The sequence below is a fragment of the Rattus norvegicus genome, chromosome 13 (genome assembly GCF_021556685.1).
Source record: "Rattus norvegicus strain SHRSP/BbbUtx chromosome 13, alternate assembly SHRSP_T2T, whole genome shotgun sequence".
NCBI classification, from domain to species: Eukaryota; Metazoa; Chordata; class Mammalia; order Rodentia; family Muridae; genus Rattus; species Rattus norvegicus.
This window is the reverse complement of record NC_141546.1, coordinates 63977451-63987648: the sequence shown is the minus strand read 5'-3', so window position 1 is coordinate 63987648 and position 10198 is coordinate 63977451. Positions and strand designations below refer to the sequence as shown.

Below are 10198 nucleotides of genomic sequence, written 5' to 3'. Positions count from 1 at the left end.
ATCCTAGCTAAAAGAATTGTATTGAAAAGATATAATTTCTGCAGTCAAAGATCAAGGACAGAAAAAGATCATTTGCAAATAACTGGTTAAGAAATTAAATTGTAATAACCAAAATTATGCAAATACCCCTCTTTGACGAGTTAATTTATGAAGGTTGGTTACCTAGGAAGAAAAAATGAAAGCAGTAGCAATGTTCCTCTCTACCTTTGGCCTTCAGAGATTTTAATTTCAGTCAGTAGATCTAGAGACAACGTAGGACTTTTATTTCAGGACACGACTCTTCGGAAAATATATTTCAGTTTACGATGCGAATTAATCTGAGCATTGCAATTTAAGCAACATTTGTATATATATTTTGATGGTGAACCTTTTTCATGCATGGTTAATTGATCAATTTATTTAGTTCATTAACCATATTCATAAATCCTGCCATTATTTCTTCTCAGTTTTTTTAGTATTAATTGCAGTTTTCATATTTCTCCAACACAGTCTTAGGTACGGTGCAAAGGGTTCAGGATGAAAGCACAGACAAAAGTTTAAATACTCTCCATGCCATAGAGAAGTTAAGTGACTTTTTTTTAATGCAAACAAAGAATGTATACAAACAGTATAGTACTACAATACTGAGTCGTGACACTTTACCTGTCCACAACTACTACTGTTATTAATAACCTGTCTTATGCCCAACAAGACATCATTAAATCTTTAAGTCTTCCTTTTTCCCTCTGGGGAGGACATTTCTAGACACTAATTTTCCCATCTAATATTCAAATATAAGAAACAGATTCTACGAATGCTTTAACTGATGAGACCTGAACTGCTGTTTTCGCTCTGGAACTTTTGGAGAGCAAACAGTCCATGGAATCATATATGATTCTATGACAGAAGAGTTGTTATAGGAAGTCTTTTGATGAACTCAACCAGTGATGGACATTATGACATGTTTGAGCATCACATGAAGGGGACCTCATCTGAGTTAATACTCTGTCCGAGCACTGCAGAAGGCCATTCATATGAAGTTCAATCCAGCAAGGAGTACTTATTACTCTCTGCTTCTGGTATTCTTCTCCCCAACCCTTCAGGAAATTCATTCTATATGATGCACATTCGAGTTAGCTGATAAACGGCTTCAGGATCCTGGTTAACCTCATGAGCCAGAAGAGCATCAAACTCTTGGTTGTTGAAGATCTTCAGGTTATAGCCTGGTGGGACTTTACACACTGTTGCAGGATGTCACCCCCTATCTCTGCTTACAACTGGGGCTCTACACAAAGATTGTACTATCACATAAGCACTCAGCAAAACCTTTACCACCTATATGCACACCCCTTCCTGTATGCCTTCTCTTCATTTCTACAGTAGTGTCGGTTGACATTGGAGAGCAAACCTAAGGACAACCACTCTGAGTTTGATGGATTTGTAGAGTCGTCTACATGAATGAGGGCTGTGACACATAGAAGGTCTCTCCAAACCTGGTTTAGTTCATAATATGAAACTGAACACCAAATGCAGGTTCAGAGTAAGTAACTGGCTGCAAATCCAAGCTGTGTTTAACAGGAGAGAGAGAGAGAGAGAGAGAGAGAGAGAGAGAGAGAGAGAGAAGAAGAAGAAGAAGAAGAAGAAGAAGAAGAAGAAGAAGAAGAAGAAGAAGAAGAAGAAGAAGAAGAAGAAGAGGAGGAGGAGGAGTAGGAGGAGGAGGAGGAGGAGGAGGAGGAGGAGGAGGAGGAAGAAGAGGAGGAGGAGGAAGAAGAAGAAGAAGAAGAGGAGGAGGAGGAGGAGGAGGAGGAGGAAGAGGAGGAGGAAGAAGAAGAAGAAGAAGAAGAAGAAGAAGAAGAAGAAGAAGAAGAAGAAGAACAACAACAACAACAACAACAACAACAACAACAAGAAATCACATATAAGGAGGTATTGGGGAACTGGCTTCACAAGTTCCTGATGATTGCTTGCTTTTGTCTAATTGCCAGGGTTTGCAGAAATAGAGTTTTCTTTTGACCTGATAATTTCCATTTACTCTTTGTCTGAAAACGGTGGACATTATAGCATTAGTTTTTAGCTCACTTGACTTACAGGAATGACTAGTTTGTACAGATTAAACAAACAAACAAATGAACAAACAAAATAATGATGAAATTTTTTTATTGTTTTATTATTGGTGTATGAAAGTGAGCCAATGGCTTCATCTTTCCAGCAAATAGACAACAAATACTCACCATTGAGCTAAAAACCTACTCCCCAAGATTTTTATTGCTAAAATATTATTTGTGATGCTTTTAGTACTGACTCAATGAAGGAGTTATTATTGGTCACTTTTGGTACGGTACCCAAATATAATAATTAAAAACAATATAACATAAACAACTAAAATTACTGGGCTACATGTTTTATACAGATTTTTTACTTGTAATATTAATAATGATTAATGTTTTGATTACACAAATTTCATCTCCAATTATGTATGGCTTGTTTTTGATTAATTCATTTCATTATTTAAAAATAATTATGTCATAGTAGACCATTATGGAAAAACTACTTCCCCTGGTCTAGAAAATGAAATGTCTGGCCTGGGTGAATTTATAAAATCCCAATTACAGAGGTCAATGACCTGGCTAAGGAATCTTCCCTTAAGGTGGGATGACCCCTGGGAAGGCAGGTGATTATAAGGCATGTTTAAAAAATAGGAGGAATAATTAGTCCATAAGTGAGATATGTACATTCCTTTCCAGAATCCCACCCCTCCCCCAACTCCACCTTTTGCAAAGTCATTCTAGATGGATCCAATTCTTTGTGTTTGCCCACCTTGAGTCATGAATCCTGACTCAGAAAGGCATAATATTTTCTTTCTTCTCTTTTGTATTTTGTATTTTTTTAGATGCTAACCATAGCATAAGTTTACATCCTCTGGTGATGGTATTTAGTCTAGGCTCTGCCCCATGGTTATCTGACTCTGTATAAAAGCAGATGCTTACCTCCTCTTCTCTCTTTTGCTCTCTTGCTTTTGTTCTGTCCTCTTGCTCCTGCTCTCCCTTTCTTATTTTCTTCCCCCATCTCTTTCTCACATGCTTATGGCCTACCTCTACTCCTCTCTCTGCCCGTCTCTGTCCCAACTCCCTCAATTCCTTACCCTATTCCATGAATAAACTTTATTCTGTGGGAAAGAGGTGTCTCAGCATGGATCCACAAGGGCACCCTCTTCCCCTGGCCCCTACCTGACCACACATCCACCAAGCATATTCCTTTTCTCCTTATCTTTTTATTAAACACAACATCAGGCATGCTAATTTTTTCTTTAAAGTAACCTTCCTCACAAGATGGCTGTCTGTTTCCTACGTGGCTGATTTCATATATAACTCAACTGACATAGATTTTTCTTCTTCTTGGTCTCCTTCCTCTGGGGAACTGTCTGTCCTGTGGGTTTTAAGTATTAACAAAACTGTCCTAGAGATTCGATTGAGTCCTTTTAAAAATGTTTTTATGAACTGTGGTTAGCATCTAAAAAAAATACAAAATACAAAAGAGAGGAAAGAAAATATTATGCCTTTCTGAGTCAGGATTCATGACTCAGACATGACTCAAGGTGGGCAGACACAATGAAACTAAGACCACCAAGAGAGGACCTTAAAAGGGCACTTTGACTTTTCTCCTATTAATTAGATTCTTCTGTGGTTTATTCTAGTTTCTGAATCTGTCTTAGGCAGTAATTTCTCTAAATTCTTGGAAAAAAGCAGGCATAATGCACACTGCCATGTAATTTTGAGAAATATTAATTAAGTGAAGCATGTAGCTGGAGGTGTTTCAGAAATATTTCTGCAATTAAATTGCACATACCTCCTATGTTTATTTGAAAAGTCATTAACTATTATTTTTATACTCAGAAAAATTTTCCATTTTAGTTGTATTTTAACATTAAGTCTTTAAATTTTATTGGTAATATTGATTGAGTGATGGTTGGATTTGGAGACCTTTCAGCAAGATTGGTGGGATGAATTAAGCACAAAGTGCCCTTTGTACATCAGAAAACTTACTAGTTTTCTATATCTTTTATTTCCTCTTTAGTTATATTTTAACTCACCTTTAAAATCTCAAGGTGCCTTCAGTCCTTCAGTCCTTCAGTCCTTCAGTCCCAGTCCATAATTATCCATTGAAAGTTTTGCTTTTGCAGAAATCCAGTAAGAGTTGTTTTCTTGTGGCTCCTTTATTTCCCTGCATGGTTCCCACAGTTATACCAAACATGAAAAGGAAAAATAAAAGCCAAGAACTACAAAAGGCATTTATTGCAACTCTTTTTCTAGAATGAATCTATTCCCCAGAGTAAGCAACACTTATATTGGAAAATCAATTTCTATTTTTACAAAGATAATTTAAAATAGTTAGGTGCTTATAAAACCTCAGCCTGAAATAAATTAATCCTCTAAGAAACCATGCTGCAGACTAATAAGAACTTGTAAAGATATTTTTTAATAAAAGAAAATGTAAAACATACTCTAGTCTTGTGTTTTTCCTTGCCATTATGTTCCGTGCAGTTAACACGGGAATGGAATAGTTGAAAAAGAGAATTTCTGAGTTAAAATAAAGACAGCATTTAATTTAAAACTAGACTTATTGTGGCTTTAAAATATCAATAAATAACAATCTAGGATGTCAGTGTAATTTTCATCTCTTTAGTAAGTGCAGAGCTATGTGCTCTGTTAAGAGTGACTTTGAAGTCAAATGCATGTGGGTATCCATATCCGACCTGGGTATATTCTGCTTTTTTTCAAAGTCCACCAGGAAGCCTTCTCATCCTACAGCTGATATTGCTATACTTACTCCCAATAAAATGCCCCACTAGACCTTCGTCATGGATCATTTCATTTTGCTTTTGAATTCCCTTCACAATGCGTTACTGATAAAAGTAAGAACGTGCTGCATTTAACATATCTGCAACTGCTCAGTCTTCCTCAGAACCTATACTGACACCCTGAATCTGACAAGAAAACAGCCATTATGAATGCAGCGTCAGTGCACTGAGCTTTGTTTGCTTTGAAAATAGAAATATTTGATATCAGTGCCACAGAAAGTAAGCCCTACCACAAAAGAGATCCACCTCTAATTTCTGAAATCATGTGTAAGGTACACACTTATTTGGAATCTCTTTCTTCAGGGGACAATATCATCATCAGTAGGAATGACAAAATAGTCATGCAATAAATGCTATATAAGACAGTATCAGGTTAGGTGTTTGCACTACTGTCGTGAAAGCAGCTTTACTTAGGTGGAAAGCATCTCTCTCTCTCTCTCTCTCTCTCTCTCTCTCTCTGTGTGTGTGTGTGTGTGTGTGTGTGTGTGTGTGTGTGTGTGTGTGCGCGCATGTGCGCGAGTGCACACGCACACATATTTGGAAAGGATACCAATAACAATGGGTATTTGAGAGAATAGTTTACTCATGCTCCATTTTATTACTTCATAACTTAGTGTAGAGCTCACACTGGGTATTTTATGTACTTCTAGGTTATTATGAAACTGCCATTTCCAAGTGTCCTATCTAAAAAATAATAATGTTTGCCAACTGACTTGGTTAGCACCTGTCAGTGACTCTTGGTGCAGAGAAATGGTTTTAATAAAACCTTCAGAAGCAGAAGAGCAGTAGCTTGCCTTTGTCCAGTGAGGAGGGATGGTAGCATTTTAGTTCACTGACACAGTGAGCTTGTCTCCATTTGGCATGCAATGTCCTCGAACAAATAATTGAGTTTGCTCACTAGCAGCAAGCTGTTCCTGCTGTCTTGTGGGAATTTAAACCTCCGGGGGAAAACTTAAAGTTAATTTTTGGCTCAGATACCATTTCTTATTTCTTGATTTCAGCACAATTGCCAAATGTAATAGAATATTTTTCCACATTGCTGTAAAGTCTGTATCATAGGTGGATGAATGGCACTCTAAGATTTTACTTAAACCATCCTGAAACTTCACACCCTAAGGAAGCAAGTTTGTTCATCTTTTACAAAGATAGAAATTTTCATTGAGATTCAGAATAGAGAGATAAGAGGTCATGAAGCATGGGGAGAATAATACAAAGAAATGACCTCTCTGTGTCTACTGTTCATTGTGGTACCATGCATGTCATGAATATATCAACTGAATTAAAAGCGTTTACAAGTGTTTCAGGGTTTCTTTTTCTTAACCTTCTCTAGATCCTTCACATTGACTTGGAACAAATGTTCTGAAGTGTCAGCTGATAAATGGAAAGATGTAAGAAGTGAAGATTATGGAAAGATGGTGTCTTTGTATGACATTTGCACTCTTCTCTTTCTTCTCATGAGTAGTTCCCATTTGTCCTGCTCATTTGATACAGCTTGTTTCTTTGTTTTTCTTTATAAATAAGGTAATTCTGGAAAATGAGTATGTGTGTGAGGTTGGAGTAGAGATCATGAGACAGAAACTAGCACACAGGACACATTCTATTTTCTTTTCTCCCTAACATTATCATTTTCTTCATCAATAGAAAATGTAGCATATTACTATCCTACATGGGGGACAATTTATTCTAAAACAATTTTTATAGTATCTCATGCTACTATGTCCCTGATGTGCTTCAGCTATTAAAATAATGTTTAATGTTTAGGATATGTATTTGTTTACTATTTTATGTTTGTACATGTATGAGAATAGGTACCACAGCATGCAGGAGCCAATAGGCATCAAGAAATATATTCAATCCTGCAGGTACAGGTGTTATAGATGATGGGAGCTACTATTTGGGTATTGGAAACGGATCCAGAATTTCTGGCAAAACAGTAAGTGTTCCAAACTGCTGATCCATTTCTGCAAACACAAGGCACATATATTTTCTAATGGTTTATAATAACATTTAAACCTTATTGCATTTAAGAACTCTATGGAGGGCTCACCAGCCCACCTACTATGTATTTGGCAGTGTTTCTGGTATATAAGAATGATGGCTCTGGGTGTAACAAAGATGGGTTTGTGGTAAATGAGCTTTTCTCCAAATATCTTACTTCAGTTTCCAGGACTCATGCAGTTAAAGGAGAAACTGTCTTCAGAAAGCTTTCTGACCCCCACATATGTGCTAAAGTGACTACTCCTTATCTGTGGTTTAAAAAACAATAATTATAATAAAAACAATTGTTTAAAAATGATGATTCCATAGCTAGAATGCAAAGTTCAATCCTTTTTATTAAGTCCTTGACATCTTTGACATTTTGTTTTTGACACGTCATAAGAATAAAATGATGATAATTGTCTAAATCTGTAGTATTCTCTTAATGAAACATGTGGAATACATAGAAGAGGTTTTATATTTAATTTCCCACTACTGCTATAATGGATTTTTTTTTACAAATTTAGTGACCTAACCAACACATATCCATTGCTTACTGTATTGTATCCAGAAGGTGAAATTCTTCACAAATCAAAATAAATAAATAAATAAAAGGTATTGGTAGCAAGTGCGTTTCCTGCTGGAGGCTCACAAGATAATCTGTTTCTTTGTCATTTCCAGCTGAGGAGGGTGACAGGTTCTTTCTCATCTCTTTAGTAAGCAAAGGCTGATCTAAGCATCTCGTCGTCCTGATTTCCTCTTCTATACGATCATGATCTAACTGTACCCAAATAGATCATACATGATAATCTCCTAATTCTAAGCCTAGATGATTTACAACAAATAAACTTCCTTGCCAAGACACACCTGCTAGAGAAGGGGGTAGGAATTGGGCATTTTCAGTGGTATAATTATTCTGATACCCAGTAAGGCATTTTTTAATGCAATTGGAATTAAAAAGTTTTAAGCGTTTGTATAGTTTTGTTCTGTGAAATTTCATAGATTTAATGAATTCAAGATAGGACAAGCTATCATTTGTAGAAATAGAATACAGGCATTAAAAAAACAGGACTTATGTATTAAAGACTGAAGACCTCCAGTGAATTTTACCTCTCTTAGGGAGACTCTCTTTTCTCCCAATCACAAAATTGCCAAATATATTTTTTTTTGTTCAGTTTTCACCATTACAAGTAATAGGAAACTGAGAAGGATTATTTATCTCCATCAAACATTATTATGTGCCTGTTTGCTTTGTTAAATTCTGTAATCAAAATCATCCCTGAAAGGGAAGACAGGAAAACAACAGAAGTGCCCAATATTTCAGATATCATGTCACATGCTCTCTTACCTATTTTATTTTCACGGATGGCTGCTTGGGATTCAGAAGTAATTTGTTTTATTTTACCAACAAGCCATCTTAGATTGAGTACATTAATAGAATTTCCACAGCTAGTGTGGGGGAAGGTCCCATAGTGACCGGGGAAAGTGAACATAGTACACTGGGAAGTCTTTCTCATTCAGAAATCCTGCTTTTTTTTTTTTATTGGATGCTTCCTGTAAACATCAGCTTATGTCGGCTTCCCATCTGTGTCTTCACATCTGTCATCAGGCCAGGCTTACTCACTGTATAATGTGTACCATTTATAATGTCAGCACATGAACTGTAATACAGTACTGTGGACAGGAGTGACATCATTTTCTAATGTCCCATTAAAGTCAGCAGAAACTAAAATTTTAAGAGCACATAATGTTTTCCACTTGGTAGCTGGCATATTTATAATTTTCAGTCAATGCATGTTTTCAATTTCACACCATGTGATTCTGAACTAACAATTTGAGGCCAGTGATATTTGTCTTTGTCTCTCTCTTAATGAACTGAATGTTTCCAAAAAACATTTAGTAATATAATTGTGTTCCTCAGGAAGATAAAGCCATTTCCTCTGCAGATAATATTCTCAATATCCTAAAGAGATTGGAATCAGTTGGGGGTGACTCACAAGAATGATTAAGATCAGTTTGATCAATCTTAGCAATTGGTTCTCATCAAAACAAAATTCTACTTATGAATCTTTTCTGTCTTGTACTCCTTTTCTCTGATTCATGTTGTATAATCACCATTTTCTAACATTTTAAAAGGATATAGATTGTGAGTTATACAAGGACAGTGCTTGTAATTCATACTTCTGCTCCACAGGGAATACAGTATCTTCTTTTTGTCTTGGAATAAACACATAGCAAATGCACCTTAAGGAATTTAATTCTTCCCCTAATAAAGACTTTTGTTTTAAAACAAATACCTTCAAATGCAAAATCATCACATGATGACAACCAAGACATCTAGAGTTTTTTCTGCGTATTGAGTTTCTTTGTATTCTCCATGCATAACTAACGACCTCTCTCACAGAAGACTCAAGGCATGCAGAGTCTAGACATGGCATTACCTTGTTTATGCCTAGAAGTTATGGTAAGAAAGGTGCTTTGGTGAAAAATTTACATTTATTGTGTATAGCTCTTATGTGAAAATCAACCAAAATTAAAAATGGTAGTGAACAAAAGCAGTACACACAAAAATGGATCTTAAAAAATGGAATGGTTCTTTATCCTTGTTTGAACTGGTCTTTTCCCATTTTACAGTAGCTCTCATAGAATAGCTTGAGACAGAAATATCTGACTTAGTCATAGTTCCAGTCTACCCAACTACATTTTGGAATCACTGTATAATTGACTTAAACTGGGATGATAGGAATTATGTGCTCTCTTTGATGTAATTTTTGGCATTTCCTCATTAAACTCATTACATGGGGAAGCAACAATTTAAAATATAATTTTAGAGAAAAGCAGAATACCATCACTAATGCTGATAAGCATGACAAAGCTTTTTTCTGGAAAAAATTTTATAGAAAAAGACAGAAGAATTGAATGTTACTAACATGGTTAATGTTAAATGATAGTTGAGCTTTGTGACCAGAAGGAGGTATGCATTTAAGTTTATTAAATTGAGGTATTTGTGTTCTGAAATCAAACAAACTGGCTTTAATATTTCAGTTTATCACTATACCAGGCTCTTTCAGGCTTTTTCTCTCTTTAATTCCATTACTTTACACTTTGATCATCTAATTGTTTGTTTGCTGTGGAATCACGAACAGATAAAGCATTTGCCCAAAATTTGATGGGGATGAAATGATATAGTCAATATGGAAACCACCTAATGAAGTCTATGTGACTTGAGGTTTATACAGAGATAATTATATAAAGGAAAGCATCAACCAACCAAAAGATGACGAAAGAGTGTTTTCTCTGATCTCATACTTCCTATTCCTTTTGTCAATATTTGTTCGAACAGAGACACCTATGTGACTTCTCTGGTGGTAAAGCTGGATATTG

General features: G+C 35.8%; 1 pseudogene; it reads right to left on the bottom strand.

The window, feature by feature from the left end:
* Window positions 1-893: 893 nt before the first annotated feature.
* Window positions 894-1573, bottom strand: Smad2-ps2 (SMAD family member 2, pseudogene 2; annotated as a pseudogene).
* Window positions 1574-10198: the final 8625 nt, after the last annotated feature.